The sequence below is a fragment of the Mchenga conophoros genome, linkage group LG11, assembly GCF_057382185.1.
Source record: "Mchenga conophoros isolate Kocher_MC1m ecotype Shallow Benthic linkage group LG11, M_conophoros_male_GT1.1, whole genome shotgun sequence".
In the NCBI taxonomy this organism is placed as follows: Eukaryota; Metazoa; Chordata; class Actinopteri; order Cichliformes; family Cichlidae; genus Mchenga; species Mchenga conophoros.
Genome location: NC_140536.1, coordinates 18,748,174 through 18,769,184, shown reverse-complemented (window position 1 = coordinate 18,769,184; position 21,011 = coordinate 18,748,174). Strand labels below are relative to the sequence as shown.

At 42.4% G+C, this 21,011-nt stretch overlaps 1 long non-coding RNA gene across 1 annotated transcript; it reads right to left on the bottom strand.

Moving 5' to 3' along the window:
• Positions 1-1,485: 1,485 nt before the first annotated feature.
• LOC146563911 (uncharacterized) lies at positions 1,486-16,898 on the bottom strand. Its single transcript, XR_014894379.1, has 4 exons — positions 16,669-16,898; positions 11,492-11,770; positions 6,431-6,682; positions 1,486-3,256 (listed from the first exon to the last, which is right to left on the bottom strand). It is a non-coding gene; the product is annotated as an uncharacterized LOC146563911 (long non-coding RNA).
• Between the last annotated feature and the right edge of the window lie 4,113 nt (positions 16,899-21,011).

The following is a 21,011-nucleotide window of genomic DNA, read 5'->3' as shown; positions in this document are numbered from 1 at the left end:
GCTCCCCAAACACAAGACTTACTGTCATTTAGGATGCCAACTGCACAAAGCAAAATGCGGGGTCAACTTTTTCGTTTTTTACTCAGCGGCCCGACAAACCTTTAATTCTGAGCAGCTAGAACTTTGACTGTGATCCAACATGGCTGCAAACGACAGCCCGGTTGTACGCCGTCACTCCAGCTTGCTCTAGTATGCTTAACATTGACACTCAGTTCATTAAAGTCTATAGTGCTTGGCTAATGCAGCTTGCCTCTTGGCAGAATGACAAAAACTGTGAATCAGATTATGAGGGCCATAACACAGCCAAGAAACACAGAGGGCGAGTGGAGTTGTCACAGAGGACCATGCTAGCTCTTTGGATGTTAACGCCTGGGACATAATGTAATTGCCGCCTGCCCTGGTTAATAAGGGCATTGTAATATTTGCATGGAGCTGCTGTTTATGTGTACTATGGCTCATTTGAACGTGCAGCGCAGCTGTAAACAAGAGGAGAGTAGCTCGTAAAGCCTCGGCTGCTACAAACCGAGAATGCAGACACCCATGGGGGTGCATCGAAGCTGCGTTAAAAACCTCTTTCATTGAATTACATGAGACTTCATAAAAGAGAGGGAATGAATGAAAAGAGCTGCCAAATCAACCTGTACTGTAAAGGGTTACATTTCATTTGTTTTACAGTGGGATTACCCTTTTTTACATGACAATGCTAATGAATTGTGAGGGGCCCATATGTCGGTGTTGGCGCATTCGCCATATGTGGTGTCAGACAGCAAATCACGTAGGGGAAGTGTTTTGTGCAGCACACAGTAGCTCGCAAAGCGACAGCGCTGCACACAGATTATCACAATCCAGGGTGAGGGTGCTATGGGTTCTTTATTTTCCCCAAACTTGGAATAACAGCAGGTTAAATGACATGTGGCTGGCTTATTATTCATCATCATTCATTCACAACAAACACCAAGGTTAAGATTTTTATTGGTTACTAGAGAGAGCGCCTTTGTCCTGATTAATTTTACACCAAAAGAGGACAGAACTGTTCTGTTTCTCTCCAGTGTAGGTTGCGTATGAACACCCACATCCCTGATGGTGTTTAGAAAATCGTTTGATCTCGGGGGAATTGTTATAATCTTTTCATTTGGCAGTGACGATGTGCTGAAACTGAACTGCGGTAGATTTCTCTGTAGATGTGACTAAAGCAGCAAAATCATTAAGGAAAAGCACATTTAGGTTTTGTTTGTTTTTATAGATTTTTCCATTTTTAATTTTAGAAAACTGTAACCTCTTCTGTCTCTCATTTTAAGGACAGTTATTTACATTTATATTTCTTTCTTTCAGTGAATTACATCACTGCTGACCAGGCTCAGCCACGGCTCAAGGACACTTCAGCACTATATGCGGCTGATTAATGTACTTTTCCATTTATCACTAGACGATCCTGCCAGCCAGCGATATGCAACCAAAACTGATCAAAAGCATGCACAAGACATGTTTCATTGTTTTCATTGTAAACCTTTATTACTATTTCAACAGTTTTCCATACAAAGGCACGTGTGGTGAACACTCATTCACAAAGATGAGATTGCATAATACAAACATTGTTGCTTATATAAACAGTATGCTATTCAAAGCTAAATAGATATATTTGATCTACATTTAAGGAAAAGGGAGATTTAGTGCAACTGATTTAATTATTTTAGACCACAATTCATGGTTTTCAAGCCTCTGGACTGATTTCAGAAGAGTGACTTTTTTTTGCTAGAGATTAAAAACATAATTTCAAGCTTATCCAGGCAGATAAGTAATTGTCTTGAGCACTGGGATGTGCATGATTATCAAAAGAATACATTTTCTAAATTAGGCCAAGATAGTCTCCCTTGAATCAATTGCAAAAGCGCTGCATAGACATAGATTGTCTAAAGTAATATTTAAAAGATTTGCATAGATTATCAATCGTAATAAAAAATTTGCCACTTCCCAAAAATTAATATAGAATGAATTAGGCCCTGATAGTACTTGCCTTATTGCATTTGGGTGCATGTGTGTGTGCGGGCGTGTGTGTCGCTGTGTGTTAATGTCAAGAACAGGAAATTAAGGCAGTGTTTGAAGCCAATGTATTTGTCATGTCTCACCTAAAGATGTATCATTACACTAAAGCAGGTAACTATTATGTGCCAAACTGCTGTGCCTCAACGACTGCTATAGGGAGCAGCTTTTAATAGTGTGGCATGTTCTGTATACACGCAGAGCTACTTCCTGCTGATCAAACACACTCCAACCATCAGGAATATTAAATGCTTGAGTCCACATTTACTCAGACTCTGGCTCATGGCTGCACAGTCGAAAGCTGCAAATATGAGATTCAATCCATCCACTGATGAAAATGCTGTATCCTGTCATCTGTCACACACTCACACACACATCCTGACTGTAATTTCTGTTTCACTATATTAATAACTGGAACGTCAGCACCTCATAAACCATTTCTCTTGATGATGTCTGAAGGAATTTCTGTAAACTGATGGCTCAAAACATAATCCAAAATAAATATGAAAAGGTTTTTTTCCCCTAAACAATAAAGAAAGGAAAAAAAGAGAACAGTTGCATAGAGTATAAAGACGACAGCTCACTCCTTCGCCATTGTGTCAGCTGACACACGGAGCTGTCCAATCGCAGTGCAGTATTATTCACTGCTGCCGTGGGTCTCACATTCACATGTCTTTTGAGTCCTAGCAACTATAACAAAAGAGAAAATGAGCAAAATATGGGCTACAAATCATCAAATACAACCTACATTAAGTGGAGCCTATGACAGCTGAGGACAGATTATATTCCTTCATGTCTAAACAATATTTTTTTACAATCAAATATAGGATAATAATTACAAAATTCAGTGCCACATCTACAAATAAAAGAATTAAGAGTCACAATTATCAAGCAGTTCCTCCAGCCTTCGGGCTGCTTATTTTCCAACGAGTCCCACAGGTTTCCATGATTGGAGTCCACGATGATGTTTGCTCAGTTAAAACACCAAAAGTCATTCACAAGCAGTCCAGGCTGAGTGTTGGTTCGAGCGATGCATCAAGGAGACATACACAGCGTTCCACAGTTATGGCAGGAATCACTGCCGGCTCGCATGCAGACAGCATCGCCATCCTCCGTGTTTACTCCAGCTAAAAGGCAGCGAATGAAGGAGGAGTCCCACCGTCCTCCTTTTGTGTGCTCTGTCCATTCTGGATCCCCCTGCACCAATCACATTTATCTAAAAATAAAAAATAAAAAAAGAATGAGTCAAAACACACCTTGAGGCCAATCATGTGAATGTCAAAACAATTATTTGAGACAATGGACTGTGAAGTCCAATTTATGTATCAAAAGAAGGCTTGTTCTCAGTGCTCTTTAAACATGAAAAAAATACTTATTAGGTTTTTCTTCCTTGTGTGTCCTAAATCTGGCCGAGTTAAGTACAGCTTCGTGTACCAGCCAAGGGGATTGAGACTGAAGTTGAAAGGCCTTAACAGGAGCCTGGTACGCTACAAGCTGCTAATACAAAGAGGAAGCATGTGACACACCCTAAGCTAGGCTAAGTTGGACTTCAGAAGACCATCAAACCCCCTTTTCTGTTACATTTTCGAGCAGCTCAGACAAGCAACTTAAAATATTATAGCAGGTCACCAAGTTCAGAATTAGCCAATAATGCGTCCATCTAGCTTAGATCTAGCTTAAATCAACAACCACTGCGCTAATTACCATTGTCTGAGCTATTAACAAGCATCACGTTAGCCTTGGCATTTAGCATTACGGTGTGAGGGTGCTCTCTGCCAGTGAGGAAAGAGTGGGGGCTGCAGGGAGTGGCTAACAGTAGAGGTTGGCGACATAAAAGGCAGTTTCGGGTATTGGTGTCGCTTTGAGTTATTGGCATCATGGTCTTGTTTTGTTGAGAGGACTACAGTGAATAAGCTTGTTAATGGTAAATTTACAGCCCCAGCATGTGGCCTAATAAAACCAGGGGATAGAGAGGATGATGAGAATGATTGCCATTGCCATTTTGTGTGTGTGTGTGTTCAGGAGGGTGTGTGCGATGGCGATGAGGAGGGGGGTGTAGTTAGAGAAAAGGGAGAGAGAAAAGTGGAAGGCGCCGGTAATTAAGAGTCTAAAAGAGTGTGAGAGAGGCGCACACTGCTCAAAGCAAACTTTGAGCCTGGATTCCTCACTTTTTATTTATGCATCCCGACTTGAACCCCCCCCCTCCAACTTCACGCTCTCCCCCCCGCTCTTTACTTGTCTCCCCTTGCTGAATGAATAGCTATCGCAGTGCTACAGTGTCCCACACTGTCTAGCAACACCCTCCTGCATCCTCCAACCTTTTTTCAACAGCACCCCCCTCCAGTATGGTCCTGAATAGGGAGCCGAATTGAGCAAACAGTCAGGCTGTCAGCTCAATAGGAGGTCTGGCCGTGAACTTGAAGTCCTTCCCAGGCCCCGAGCCTTACATTAGGGTAGGAGGGGTGGAGATGGTTGGGGAGACAAGAGACGGTGGGGTGGGGGGATTGGTGGAGATGGGGGTTTGCAGCCAGACTTTTGGGGGCCCCCTACGTGCCAGTGTTGGGGGGACCCCTGCCACCGAGGTTCCCAAGCCTGGTGCTCTTGCAGGAGCAATGGGGGCAGGGTGCCCCAGCTGCCTGCTAACCCTCCCCTCCCCCTGTAGCACTCAGTCTGGGCAGGAGGGGTGCTGACGGTGGGGTTTGTGCAGGCGGGACAGTGTCTGCTCCCCTGCCAAAGCTCCTCTAGACCCTCACACACACTCGCACAAAGACGCACACATGAATACACCGATCCAGACACAAGCCGTGCCCACCCCCTCTCCTCTATCAGCTCGCAGGCCTCCCAGGCTTCTCATCATCTCATTAGCCAACGCCAGCCACTCCACTGTCTACTGTTTGCATTGTTTTGGGCTCTGCATAATTTACACAGTAAATTGAGAATGGCCTCGGCCCCCTTTGCTCAATCTACCACCTGTTTATAGAGGCCTGGCAGTGATTAGTGCACTTTGCGTTTGACACAGTTACCACAAGACTTCTCAGGAAAGCCAAGCGACTCCTTCGCTTAAGGCGGCATCGTCAAATATTCAAATTAATTAAGCTTAGTTTGACCTAATTGGGGAACTGGAATCATTAACAGTGTATTCTGTCTAAATACAGAAAATTAGTGATTTAATTTAAAGAACACATATATATATATATAATTGAACATTTTTGGCCAAATTATTTAAAAGAAAACAAAATTTGATGTTAAGATGTTTCCTGTCTTTGCCAAGTCTCCTTTGCTGTTTTTACCTTGACTTGGGGGTTGTGGCAGTTTCTGTTAGCCCCAGGCATCCTACTATAAGTTACCATTAGCACAGTCTCTCTGACCCACACGCCACAGACACAAACAAAGGGAGGTTTCTGTGTTAAGATGACAAAAGTAAGCATTGTTTACCAGCCATCTTACTTAATCAAGCCCAGCTAACGCTAATTGGTGTTTTGGTTTAAGCGGTTTTCAACGTTGGGAGCTCCCCGGTTGAAGAAATGCCGCACCACAACGAGCTCATGCAAGGAGAACAATACTCAACTTGTCTGAGCACCGACTGCCCTCCAATACTCACCACTCACTTAAAGAGAGACTTTTCAGTACTAAATCTGCCTATCATGCTCTTACAACTTCACCATCTTGTCTTTATTTTTTCTCTCTGCCTCTTTCTGCCTCTCTCCTGCTTTGTTTTGGGCTTTTTATGTGCTGCAGTGTCCCTGTAAAAGACTATGAATCATAACTTCCACTCAACCGATGTTGCCCACCTTGACATTTCTTTTGACCTCATTTAAAGAGCTGAAGGGAGATTTTTAGAATTATTTTAAAAAGCCATACCTCTGTCACAGATTACTGTCAAAATCATTAAATATTATATCACAGTTTTTTAGGTTCAGTGACTAAAATTTTCTTACTAAGCTGCTCAACTTATGGAGTAATCAGCTGTGCTTGTCTGTCGTCCAGAAGGCACGGATTGCATCGTAGCTCCAAAATGGCAGGCGCCGCCATGTCGGGGCAGGCATGTGAGGATGGCATCAGAATTCCCAAACGGGAAAGAAAAACTTGCGCTTCGAGGACAGATGCCCACTGAACGCCTCCTGAGAGAGGCATTGAGAGCGGAGTGATTTAATGTGTACGCACATACAAAACACGCTCCACCCACATCAACCCTCCCCTCCTTCCCATCAGTGCATCTCATGAGTCGTGCAATTAACAAACGTATCAGAGGCAATTAAAACGGAGGGTACATCACGCCGGAGAAGGCGCGAGGGCACGGAGAGATGGAGATATTGCGATATGATGGAGAGTCAGGGAGGTGCCAATAGAAAAATGAAGCATGGCGGGCGCAGTGGGTTTGGTGTGTTACCTGCGCTGACTGGTCTTCCCACTTCCATTTCATGCCAGCGTTGCTCTAAGATGGTGGCGCGGGCTGCGTTTCGCTGTACAGGAAAAAGGGGCAGTCTGCTGAGGATGGAGTGGATGAGGAAGGGAAGAGGAGGAGGGAAGAGGCAATGCAGTGGAGGGTGAGGAGAGAGGGAGGGCAGAATCAACAACAACCCCTCCTCCTTCTCTGTTTTTCAGTCTTCTTTTGCCAGCTTTCCTTCAGTAATGTGGTAGCCTGCACAGAAAACATAGATGGAGAAATCAGAGGGTAAAATTGAACATTTAAACTATGTAGCTTATCCACAAAAGCACACATGTACAGTTCACAAAAATATACAAACACACGAATGCACGCGCGCGCACACACACACACCTTTTCATGTCTGTTCTCATGGTACAGTCTGCCCCTGAGCATGCAAATGACTTTCATTATGTAAATGCATGCAAATCAGATCCAACCATCTGAGAATCAAGGGTGGGAAAGAAAAAAAAACTAGACACAGAGATTGAATAAAAGAAAGAAAGAGAAAAAGCGACAAGAGAAAAATCCTTTTGAGTGGCAGGAGGCGGTAAGTTAGGTAAACGCTCTGCTGAAAACAACGCCAGACCAATTGGGCAAACACGATTACCTTCTTTTATTGTGTCTATGACCTAATTTTTTCATTTAATTTACTGCATCCTTGTTTTTTACAGAATGCAATTTTTTTTTTCCAGGTTTTTGATGTTAAAGGCTTTTCCTGCATAAACAATATATCACCTAAAATTCAAGAACAGTTAATGTTTTAAATCCACCATTCCACCGCATACTTTGCATCTGACACCTGCAGTTAAGCATGGAAATAATGGAAATAATGTAGCATTTCAGCATCGATAGAATTATAAACAGTAGTTGAGTACTTTACATGCTCACCAGTTGAGCTAACTTGGATTTCATGTAGCAAATCTACTTTTCCTTAAGCCTTTAAGGCTGACTTAAAGTCTACACTCTAAATTTAAATAGTGTCTCTGCAGCATTTCTCTATGTTTCTATGTGCATCCGTGCAAAATAATAAGCACGACTAGCTTAAAGCAAGCCATTAGGTGGCTAAATGTCATTAACACTAACACAGAACAACCACTGTGGATTTCAGATGAAAGGGGGAATTGTTAATTGTTTAAATCAGCGTCTGTCTCTGCCACAATCCTTCCCTCAATTACCCACACCTGCACATGCAAACCTGGGAGTCTAAAACAAAAGTAGCACAGTGCAGCCAGCTTGCTAAGTTCAATATTCCCAAGCAGGTGGACTCTGTATCTTGCATAGTTCTTGAACCCTATTCAAAGTAATCAACAAAGAAAGCTGACTAATCGGTGAACGGACCATGCTGTCTGATTTTACTAATACTCTGAGCCAAGCAGAAAGGATCCTCCATTAGCCAGAGAGGAGGGAGCCAGCTTTTGTCTCTGGGTGTCAGTAGGGGAAGGCCACGTCTGAAATTGGAATAAGGTGGTAAAACCAGGGGTGACTTGGAGTGTGAGAGAGTTGGGGTGGGTAAGCAGGGAGGGGAAGGACTACAGGGGTGGGGTATTGCTGAATGGTGGCAAACCTCTCCTAATTGGCACTTGACATTTTTTTGCCATTGGCACTAGAGTGGGCCAGCTTTCAAGCCCTCTCTGGGTCCTTGTTGGAAAAGTGCCTTATGCAAATATGGCGAATGGGCTCTATTGTGAAGCCTCTGATATTAACAGCTCACGCAACAATGAAATTGTGTGCTTACTCTGGACTCGTAGGTGTGTGAGAGAGAGCTAGACAATGGGAGCGGGAGCAGCTTCAGTCTGAACAGACCCTCCATCGGATGCTTTGCCAAGTCATTTCACCAGAATGGGCTTTTCTGAGGACCGAGGCTCTCAGTAAAAGCTTTATTAATGACTGAAACAAACAAATGCATGCACTGTTTTGCTCTGGCTCTGAGAGTGTCTCTATTTGTACTGATGCTGAATGGCTTGATTTATTATGGTTGAAAATACTGAAGGTATGTACAGAAAAGGCTTCATTCTCTTTAAATGATAGTTCCCCTCCTAAAACATCAATGTCTCAGTTCTAAATGTGAAAATGTATTCATGCTTCTGTGCAGTGCCGCACTCCCTCTGATACTTCTTTCTTCTCCGTGTGCCCGCATTGTTTACCCTTAACTCGCTCCCTTGGGTGAGCACTGCTTGAGTTCTAAAGATATCTGCAGAATCCCTTCGGAGAAAACTTGGCATGGGAGAAATGTAGCAAAACTAAGCTTTGTTTTCAAATGCATTGAAAATGATAAGAGGCCTGTGCTGGACAGCTCAACTAAAACTTCTAAGTCAACAAGGTCTGAGGCGCTCTTGTCTTCTGACAACGCAACACAAACGTAATTTTTACATCCATGCAACTAAAAACCAACAAGGAGACAAACAGAGCAAGTGGGTAAGACAACGACAGTCACCCCCCGTGTGGTCCGAGCTCAGTCAAAGTACACCTGTTACTGCTAAGTTGCCAAACTTAATCTCCTTTGTCTGAGGAGGCCCATTGACTTTTGCAACTGCCCAAGATACATTCATTTCTATGCGTGCATAAGGGGGTGGAGGGAATGCCAGTGTTGTAGAAAATAACAGGGTCTGTCCTTACACTCTGGCCCAACAGTGAAGCCATTTTCCAAGCCCTGTTGGTGTGTTCCGTCAAGAGAAAGAGAGGCAGAGAAAAGGGGCCAAGAATCACTGGGTTATTCAGAAAGCTGTCTGGCTGCTCGGACCCGGCAGGCCTGAAAGGGAGGCAAAGGGGTGCATTGTCCCTCAGTGACAAGTGGACTAGCTCTATTGACTGTAAAGTCTACTTATGGGGGGGCAAGTAGGACCCGACCACAATGGCTGTTTTTCTATTTGACACTTGGAGTCTAAATCTGCTTGCCCAGTGCATGAAAGCTAAGACAAACCCACCACCCTCCTCCTTCTCTTTCCTCTCCCTGGCTGCTTTCCTTTACATGCTTTCTCCTCGCGCCCTCTTTCTATTTCCAACACTGCCATGGGACAGAGAAAAAGAGAGAGCAAAGGCCCTAAGGTGTTTTTGAGGAACTCTCCTATCTTTATGCTGTTTTCAGGCAAGCATAAGCTAATACAGTTTCTGCACTAAGTTCCCTAGTGTGAAGTGTTAGTGATATAACTGTGCCACACACCGAGCCAGAACAAAGCATTTGTACCATGACATGCGTCTCCCAGGGCACTGCTTAGGGTATAAACACAATCTGTCCAAGACTTCAGTTCCCATTTAGACCCAACAGTGTAACTGACACAAAAAAGATGCAAAGGGAGAAAACTATTCTCCACAATGCACAAAATGTTTCTGCCTTACACCTGTTATATGCTAATTTCATAAATACAAACCACACCTGTGTAGATATACAGGAGTCTGGATATTGGGCACGCACAATCATTAATCTATCAGTTGCATTATGTGATAAAAAGCCCTACATACAACGCTGTAAAACTAAAGAAATAAAGGGGAAAAGGACATGTAGGGACGTAGCAACACAACAGAGAGAGAACCAGGTACTACTTTGCCATCCAAGAAGGTGACATCTCTGGCTGTCACTTCCTGTCAGGGCCCTCGTTCCTCTCTCTTACTAGCAGAGCCCAAAGCTCAAGTGTCACACTCAGCACCTGCAATGCAGCAGGCAGGCACAACCGCAGGGCTCGAAGAGATTGACATTGCGAGGTAAGGTTGCCTCACAAGCTTTTAGTAATTTCACTTCAGTCCTGCACAACTGTTTAGAATTTGTACCCTGTCAAGCTAAATATATCCAAACCCGAGGGTGATGTTTTAGCTGCACCACAATGAGATAGCACGCCACACGTGGAATTCGCTATGTACCACCAGAGCTTTGAGACCTAGGATACAATTCTTAGTGGCCTTTCTCAGCAGGAGTAACCCTCCAGCTTTGATGGGCAGAACAGAAATCACACCTTCAATCAGCCATCAGAGGCCTTGAGGTTGAAGATCTGATTGACCAATTACTCCTCACCATGAGTCCAGGCAAAGAACCTAAAGGCTGAGATTGTTCTCCTTCGCTCACTCGTGGATCTTGTCACTAGGGGTACTTTCTGCTTGATTGCCCCTGGACCACTCCCCCTCTGAACCCAACACGTACACACAGCAGCATTCAGTGAGATCCCATCGGGCCTTTCCACATGGTAGCACCTCATGCAATGGAGGCTTTGCCACGGCCCATTCACAACCAAGCCAACTGTCACGTCAAATCAAACAACGGCCAGGACCCCAAATTAAACATCTTTTCATGCAAAAGGAAAAAGGGAGTAGGTGGAACGAAGAAGAAAAAAAATCAACAACAGCTAACTTAACAAAACTGGCCTCAAACAAATTCTTGTCTGTGCGCTTAGCTGCCAGTGGGGCGTTGGGAGACCAGATTAACTCGGAGGGACCATTCTTAACTCACACAATCCAATCCAAGTTGGAACATATGTATAATTCATAGCACCGTATGCAGCTCAAAGGCCCACATTCTTTTCATATTGCATGGTCTCTTAATGCCAAAAATGCAAGCAGTAAGACTGAATTACATGGAGACAAATAAATAGAGCGTTGTCCAAACTAGCCAGTAAACTGGCAAGTCCTTTAGTCACTTGGTGTTGGCTAATCAGAGACCAGTTACTTTGGTGAATCGGTGTGGGGTTGTTGTTTTTTTTTTAGCAAGCTTGTCACTCCTAACCATGTGATACTAAGTCTAAACCCATGCATGCAGCCCCACACAGAAGGATCATGGGGCTTATTAGATTAAAAGTGATCCTGTTGTACCAACCTTACTGTTATGGATCACTGCCACTGGCTACAGAGAGCTAAAGGAAATATGTGTGGCAATGTCCCATTTATTTGTACATGACTAACAACGATACCCAGCATTACGAGCTGCGGATGGATCAAAAAAGGGGCCTCAGACTTGAGTTTAACAAAAGGCACACACATGTATTCACACACATTCCATCACCAACAGATAAGACACAAGAAAAACATGCAGCCTACCTTTTGTTGCATCGCATTCCGGTCTTCTTTAAAATGTAGTCCATTTTCTTCTCTCATGTTACAATTCTTCTGGCAAAGTTTGCATTTTCTTGTAGGGAGGCGCATTTGGGGTCTTGATGCCTTTTCAGGAGTGTAATGGGATTCTTGTTACTTTCGGTTATCTAGCTTTATGAAGAATGTACATCACTCATACAGCTAGATAACCAAAGATAACAACCAACCCCTAAGGCTACCCATCCTCTCAATCTGCAGGCGAAGTAACATGGGCCAAGTTCTGCCCTATAAGCAGAGGAGAGGGTTGTTAATTAAAACCTATTATATCATTATATGTCTCCACTGCTTTTTATAAAATGATTTTAAGAATTACAAACTAACTTGAGACGGAGCTAAAAATCATGTCAAAAGTCTGATTTTAGGGAGAGAAAAATCAAAGAGCAGTTCATAGCATTTCTTTTGTGGCTTACGGCCTTTTTTCTTCGCTCATCCTACAGCAGCCCTTAAATGTCCTGACCCTTTATTTTATGATGTCATCATGTGGCTCCCTCTCTCCGCCTCAAACAACCTCAACCAATTGGAAACTTCCCTTTGTCCGCCAAAAGCTTTGATTGGCCTGTGAGTAACGCCTCTATATTAAAAACCCAACAAGTCAAACAATCAGCAAGAGGCACCAATTTAAAAAAAGGTTGCTGAGCAAGTCCAAACCAACTAAGGCTACAACCTTCCTTTCTCCAGCCCAGCGCCCATCCCTACAGCGCACCCGCCTCACCCGCTGACTAGCTCCATAGGAGGGTGATGGCTTCAAACACCGCCCCCTGCCATGACCCAAATGCATTTTTAAATTAAAAGAAGATCCCGGCTGTTTGACTACAAAAGGAACTGGTTTGTCTTCATTTAAATTATCTGATGCCAAAGCAGTCAGCCAATGATGGTGGTTGGCGCCAAAGCATAGATCGGGGGGGTTATATATATATATATATATATATATATATATATATATATATATATATATATATATGTAGAGAAAAATTCTCCTACATATCATGAAAGAACAAGTGCTAAACATACCCTTTAGTATCCAAATGTGTCCAGAGACCATGCAAAAACAAAACTAAACACACACAAAACAAATCTTATCCTACATGGCTACGGACTATGCTATAACACTCACAGACACACACACTCCCTTTCACACATGCTGTGGTGGCACATGGCACGAGGCCCCATCTAATTAAGGCTGCTCTGTGTGCCCAGATCCCTGTTGTGGCAGGCTCCTCCCCCACAAACGCCACCACCAAGTAAAGCTTTACTGACTGAAGGAAGATGGAGAGATATTGAGAGAGAATGAGAGACTAACTCAATATCCTCAGTCTTCATCGCACACCCAAACCTGCGAACACACAACCTGACTGGCATTACCAGAGATGGCTACATCTCCGTTACCAAATAACAAATCACCCGGCCATTGTTCTCCCTCTTGATTACAATTTACAGAAGGTCTTCTTTTTCTTCTTCGAATGCCTGAAAATATTTTGATTTCAAAGTATTTTGTTTCCATTTAGACGGCTGTCAGCATTACACTGTTCTTCATCAATGTCCTTTGTTTCAATCCACAAGGACAAAGCAAAGACCTTTAAAAGCAGAAACATGCCTTAGTTCCTAGATTGCTGCTTCAGTGGAGAACATGTGTGTGTGTGTGTGTGTGTGTGTGTGTGTGTGTGTGTGTGTGTGTGTGTGTGTGTGTGTGTGTGTGCTTTCAGATGTTCAGTAGATAACTGCAGAAAACATCAAACTACACACTGTGACTTAGAAATAAATACACACAGATACATGCAATCTCTCTCTCACACACATACACAAAAAATGCAATACTATTAATAGCTCATTTGATGTATTTTAGCTATAGTCTACATTAAGTGAATCAGAATATTTAAAAACTAAATGTTAAGATATAACTTCCACTTATTATTAAGTAGTCTTTTACAAAACTATTAGACTTCAGTAGGCTATTCTTTTAATGCAATCATATTTTACATTAATTAAGGCTACAACAATAACCTAATGCTTTTTTTTATTTCTATCTAGAAAACTAGAAATGTTTTGCAGCATCAATTTAAAATAAAATAAGTATTGTTGTTTTCAATTTTAGTGTTTAGTAAGTTTTTTTTTAACTCATTAGTAATTCATGGTAATTATTCTGAATGCAGATGGTGCAATATTAACATTTAAATAAATATTTTTTTCATGATTTTCAAGCTGAAAAAGGAAAAGAAAAATCACGATTTTTAAAATGTTCAGACTGCATTGGATTATTTCAGTTATTTTTGCTTTTTCAGTCGTAGTCCCCTAAGTGCTGCATTCCATATAATTCTGTTAATCTCATACAATTGCATCATTTTGTCTTCTGCCTTATTGTCCCTACAGTGTTTAGCTTTCATGATGTTATTATTAACACCATGTGTTCACAAAATGAAGTTTGTGAACATTAAAATATATATATATGTGTTCTTTAAAAGTTTAAATGAGCCAAAAACCCCTGGTTTTAAGTCTTCGTTTGGACCCTTTTCTCCAAAATTTCAAAGCATGTTTAGGGCATAAATGGAACTCCAGCTTCTTGATCTCCATTATTTAAACAAACCTCATCAGGCCCTGCTATTGGCCAAAGATGAGCATGACGTCAACAAATCCTGTGCCTCTAATTGGGGAAAAAAATATGCAAAGGTGCAGAGCAGATTAGCAAGAAATGGATTCATATTGCAAAGTGTCATTGGTTCTCATCTGATTAAACCCGCGCGATAAGTCCTATTAAAACGTTTCATTTAATCGCGACTGAGCGACTGCATTTTGGAGGCAACAAAGACAATTGTGCAGGAGGGCAAAAGTATTTTACCCACATTTTAAGCCACTTTAAAGGATGAATACAGAAATAAACAGAGTGTAAGTCACACTGTGGTGAGGCAGGCCCACTGTGTCTGATGAGCATACGCACTGTTTTTGCAGTGATAGGGCAACTCGCCTTAAAATGAGGCTTTGCAGAAATTACGCAATTAATAGTAATTTCCACAACCTATGACAAAATCCTGTGACGTTTAAAATAAGAGCCCAGATATTGACATGCAGCTTCGAGTGTCTTCATCTTATTCTTTGTTAGATTTTAAACTTGAGTCTGCACTTCATATATTTATTATTATTATTATTATTATTATTATTATTATTATTATTATTATTATTATTATTATTATTATTGTTGTTGTTGTTGTTGTTGTTGTTGTAGATAAATACACTTGTATTTTTTTTAAAGCAATTACGTCAAAATAAAACATATTATTCCATCAAACTTTGAAAAAATAACCACGGAAGCCTGAGGGTGATATGAGTGACAGTGAGAGCTGGTTATCCATATTACCTACAGTAAATCACGTGTTGTGAGGCCGCTGAATGTCTCTCCAGCGGTTCCTGGAAAAAAGAGACGATGATTTTACTCTTCAAAATGACTACAAAGCCTAACTGCCCAATTTTGGTTATTGTAGACTTCGGTTAACCAGCAAAGATCGTCAGAAAATTCTATTTTGTCACGACAAGGACAAAATATTTTTTTAAAACAAAAACTCCGATAGTAGGTGAAGTAAGGTGCACTGAGTGATACTTCAGCAGTAGTACTTTTAATACTTTGTTATCTGTATTTTTACAATAATGTACAACCTGCCATTTTTACAGTGGTGTCGCAAATATCTCTAAAATACACGGTGCATATGAACTTCATTTAAAGCCCTGTACAGAAATCCTCTCCTTATTTGTTCCACCCCACAGTTGCCAATTGTGTGTGTGTGTGTGTGTGTGTGTGTGTGTGTGTGTGTGTGTGTGTGTGTGTGTGTGTGTGTGTGTGTGTGTGTGTGTGTGTGTGTGTGTTGCTAGATAAATACTCTAAAGTTGCGTGGCCGATATATTTTGGCTTAAACTGGAAAATGAATCTGAATTTTGTGCAAAGGTTGCACAAAATCGTTGTTTTCTAAATTCTCCCCTCCTCCCTAAGCCTGCATACAAATTAATACCCTCATGTTCATCATGTGAAATATTTCATAATCTCCTTTTTTTCTTTTTGCTTCAAACCCCCTGAAAGCTCAACGGCCTCAGTTTTTCTCCCCTAATGTATCCGGGGGCGCACACGTGTTCTCTGTACAGGCCTCTCGGCGCACACGTGTGGACTGGATATTTGGCCTTGTGATCCCTTTATCCGCCAACCATGGGTGTGAACACGATCACTTTGTCTTATTACGCATGCATTGCAGGTCTGTGTGCTAGTAATCCTCATATCTGAGCCACATGGTAGCAAAGAGTCCTGCAAGGGCTTAATTTGGGGGGAAAAGACACAAAAGGATTTAATTTATTCCCCACATCCTGATCGTGTCAAATTTTGTTGGGTTTTCGTGCCATATGTTGCCTGTCTCTGCAGCTCCCGCTTCTGCAGCAAACAGAGCTTGAGAAGTGACCCTGCTAAGTGCCTGGAGGTGTGTATGAGAAATGAAATCAAGGCTGGAAGCGCCTTTTGGCCTGTGTGGCTCTCTGTGAATCGCTTTGTATGAAGCCTGCACACAATGCGTCATAAAGGCTGGGTCTGAAAAAAGAGTACTTTTTCTTTAAAACAGAGACAAACCACTTCAAATTAGAAGTTGCTCTTTCACACACGTATTCCACAGTGCAGGTTTGTTTCCACATGTTTTAGCTGTTACTTTCCACCTGTGCACTACTCCATATTCTACTAAGTGAATCAACCCATAATTTTTCTTTCTGAAGCTTTCAATATCGATTTGTATTTTTTTAAGCACACTGAATTAAGAGACAAAATGTCATGAACACTGAGTTGCCACTTGGTTTTCCTCTCAACAGCTGCCATTGTGAGTGAAACATCACCTCCTACTTTACCCTCATCAGAGCATCAAAACAGAAACAAAAATAACGGTAAATTCAGAGCCCAGGACCTGCTGCTCAAACACACAGCGCCCATATTCGCCTGCTGCTGACACATCCAGCCTGTGTGCATCCTGCTCCGTTATGCGTGCAGATCGGCGGCGTGCACGGCGCGGATGCGAACGGTCTTTCCTCCGTGATTTTCGCCGCTAATCCCCAACCGCTTTCACCTTCCCCCCTTTGGAGAAAACACAGATTATATTGATACTCACGCCGTCGCCTGGGAGTCTCCGCGGCGTCCGCTCTCCAAAATCGAGAAGCGTGCGGCTCGGGAGATGGAGACCAACTGAGTTGCCGGAGGCTGGACCGCACGGTCTTCATGGCTGCGGCTGGCCGTGACGTCTGCCTTGCTCCATCCATTCAGCTTCCCTCGGACGGGTTTTCCCCCTGTTTTATTATCATCCCCATTATTTCTCTCGGAGGTGGATCTCGCCTCCCCCCTTCCTCCCCGCGCTGTCCCCGGTACTCGCCATTCCTCTCGTCAGATGCAATATGAACTCAAAACATGCCTGCTCTAAAAACATATAGGCTACCACCACCAAGGCCCTCCCCTTTATGACACGATGCAGGTCTGCTTTTTTGTCTCCACCCTCTAAAAAAATGAAAGCATAAGTGGTCTTGAATAAGGATTCAAGCTCAAGTTCTGTCCTCAATGATAAAAAAAGAATCCTCGAAACTAATAATCTGAGTTAGTGTAGAATGGCTTTATTCGACGTCATATTTGAGACTACAGATACCAAAATCTTGGCAACACTCCTTATATTGCATGACATTTGGTCATCATATTAATAATCAGTTCTCTAATTGATTATAAACTGGTATCATCAGCTCAATCAAATATTCAGCATCGTCTCTGCTGTCTCTATTTCAGGTCTATTTAGTTTCACATATCAAGGGTGTCGTTGTGAGCGTCGTTTTGGACCATGTGGGGATTATAAAAAGTTTCGTGTAATCTTGTCTGGCTACTAGTATTCATTTGACACAAAGCCCCCGGCGGAGACTGCGGCCTCCGCTCATGCCTGGATCAAGTGCGCACATCCACTATTCTCATTGTCTACGTCTTTGATACAGAGGAGTCCAGGAATGTGACCAGGGGGTGAAGACCGTGCAAATCAGCTTTTACTGTCACCGCCGAGCCCAGAGCCCGCAGACAAGAGCCAAGAAAGGGGGTCTGGGTCACTTGATTATCATAATAATTAGATCGCGGGGATAAAAATCTCCTTTGAATAAATTACTGGTTCAATAGGAGGCGCGACTGCCAAAGAGACAACTTTGTCAGGCCCGGGTTTGTTGTCAGGGGGTTCTCCCTGCCTACCAATGTCCCGGGCTCCCCTTTTCTTTCTCTCCAAATTTTGGACGCTTTCCTGGAGATCAAACTCTAAATACGGCTACTGTTTCTCTCCTCCCCTCCTCTCGCCCTCGCCGATGCCTGGTTACCGAGTTCGGGCAGGCAGGCAGGCTAGTCTCGAGCTCTCGAAAGCAAGAGTGGTTGGTGGTGGCTAATGGGCTAAGGACCGGGCACAATAGGTTGGGTGCACAATCCAGCCGCCCGCCCTCCTCCTAACCCCCATCACTTCTCCTCCTCCCCTCCATCAACCCTCTTATTCCATCGGCTGCATGGGAACCCGGACACCGAGGTGCACCAGGGGCCGCTCAGCATTGTGGTGGCACATCCCAAGTTCATTAGCACCCATCAGGCCATTCCTGCAAGGCATAGCAGTTAACCCATCCTCCCACCACCACCACCACAATCTCCTCCCCCCCAACCAGTTTACTCTGCAAAGACTTTATGAATTTCTCTGCTGGTTAACCAGTCTTGGATTGCAGATTAATTAATATGCAAGACTGAAAAATAATCACAATTTTGAACTGCAAGTTTGGTGACAATAGACTAACAGCAGAGTAGTTTTTTTTGACCGGATTTATAACTTTTTATGACTTCAGCTGCAGCCATAAGGCAACTAAAATGTAACTAAAATATTTAATGTAATATGTTCCTTATTGGAATATAGTCACAATAATGCCATAACCACCAAAGGAATCACATCTTCTGCTTTATTAAGAAATTAGAAATGCCATAATGTTAAGATGTGCCTCTACAAGTTAAAGTTCTGTATTCCCTACTACCAGTAAGACTGCCACAACACACAAAGCTGTTTAATGAATTTGTGCTTGTTAATGCCAGTCAGCATTTTCTTGTGCAGCTGGTCATTTAGGTTAAAAACAGTATACCCATTCAGTGTTTTACTGAGGTAGGGTTTGGTTTTCACCTGGTACCAGAACCATTTACCGGATCAGCTCAACTCTTTATGCGATTCATATAATAGATCTGCGTCTCTTACAGAAGCAACATGAGTGTGACTGGCAACTCTGCACCCGAAATACACCACAACGTCAAATGACAGGAAAAGAAGCCGTAATTAAAACATGTAGGAACCGTCAGTGTTCTGCTCAATGCTTCCTACCCCCAACGCAAATATGACACCATTTGGAAGGATGTGTAAAATCCTGCCAGCAATCTTAACAGAAAACTGCAAAATATAATGAACTCTGAAAAAAATTAATTTGTCTCTTATAGTCATAACCAACAAAACCAGCGTGTGCACAAACATCTTTTTACATGCTTCTTTGTTTCTAATAAAAGGCGTGTGCATGTGTGTGTGTTCTAATTTATTTATTTTCTGTACTATAATCTAAAAAGATCACTATGTTGCATTCCCACCTGTCAGGTGTAGCCTATTGCTCTGCATTTGACTGACAAGTGTTTTGTTTTTTTGTCCATCCTTTATGAGGTCTCCTAAAGGCTCCACTAGTAGCAGGTATATTCAACTTCAGAAAAAAGAAACAGATTTTGTGCTTGTTTTTATGTTTAAAAGCATTAACAAGATTAGACAATATTACTAATAACTGCCATCTGAGAGCATCGTCCTGTCTTGCGTTTGTCTTTTTCTTTGTTTACATTTGGATCCGACATTGTGTGTTTAAACCAGCAGCAGGATGTGTTTACAGCCCACACACATTCTTCACTGAGCTAAAAAGCCTCCGTGAGCCAGTTTAGCTGCTGACCAGCATGTAAAAGACTATCATGAATGAAAACCAAGGGCCAAAAAACAAAGAGAGAAAGAAAGGAAAAAATTGGACTCAGGGAACAGCGCAGGGATACAAAGTAGTATTTGGGAAATGATCCAGAATTTGAAAAGAAACTGTTTTTGCTGGCTCTTTTGTCTTTTTATACTCTTTGTGTAAAGGCTTCATGTATTTAAAGATCATATTGTATAGATAAACATCTTAGAAATGACATACACGCCACAAATGAAGCATTTTGTCTTTTTCAGAAGTGCATTGTTTGGGTAATTTATCATCAAGGATAATACACAATGTGCAGGATTCGCTGCCTTCAGTGTAAAACGCTCAACATTACACTAAACACAAATACAGATTAATTTTAAGAACACAGCATTTTTTAAAGGTAGCACCCTATCCAGACCCCCACTCTCATCTTTCACATGAAACGTGAAAAGACTTTACACTTCCTCCATGTTAGTATAGTTTAGGATTTTAACACTTTAATCCATTTGTCCAGTCTGTTCAGAACCAGTGATAATGTTGAGCTCTTAATTGCCCCTGTTCTTTCCATGTATTTCAGCACCAGGTAGATATTAAATATTGTGAATAAAAATCTTGATTAAATCATGCGACAGCATATTTTTCTCCAAGACTTTGCAGGAGATGCAGGCAAACATAAACCAGTTCATCTGAAATCGGGTTCGGATGCATTCATACGGCCACATGTCGTTTTGTCTGTGTTGCATTTGTTTCATTTATCATATCTTTTTATTCACGGTTTGACATGGAACAAATGACTCTTTAGAATAATGAAAAGCTGGACGAGAAGCGTGAATGTTTGATTATAGTGAAATGACTAGAGATCGCAGAGGCTTTCCACGACAATCCAAACAAAGAAACATTACACACTACAGACTCACAGCCTCAGACTCTGTCGTTTATGAGTTTTATCTTAGAATATGTTGTCCTACACAGAGTTAGAAGGGATCTCCTGTATTTTGGGCTTCAGCTATCTACATGATTGTGTCCAAATCATAATGAAAAAAAAAATCATTTTCCAAATCTTGCTACCTGTTGGGCAGCTGCACAGGCACTGCAGAAGCTCATGTTGTCATCCCAGTGCTCTGATTGACCATCTCCCAGTGTAACATCCCAGTATTCCCAGTACATCAGTGTCCCAGTGTCAGAGACGTGCTCTGCAACTCAAGGCTTTGGATCTTTTGTCCCTCAAAATCTGCCCATATTGTTGCAGCTCTGTGGGGGCCAAACAGCCTTCTTGTGCCAAACCAGACAGGACCCCCCCCCCCCCCCCCCCCCCCAAACCAACACCATCACTTGCACTCACACACATATATACACCAGCTTCTTTCTAAATAGTTCATTTAACTGGGAGCAGTGGTGGAAAATGAAAAACTAAAGGTGTCTCGTGGTGAACAGAGACAAAAGGCAACGTATTGCATTACATAAATACTAACATCTCTACTGCAGG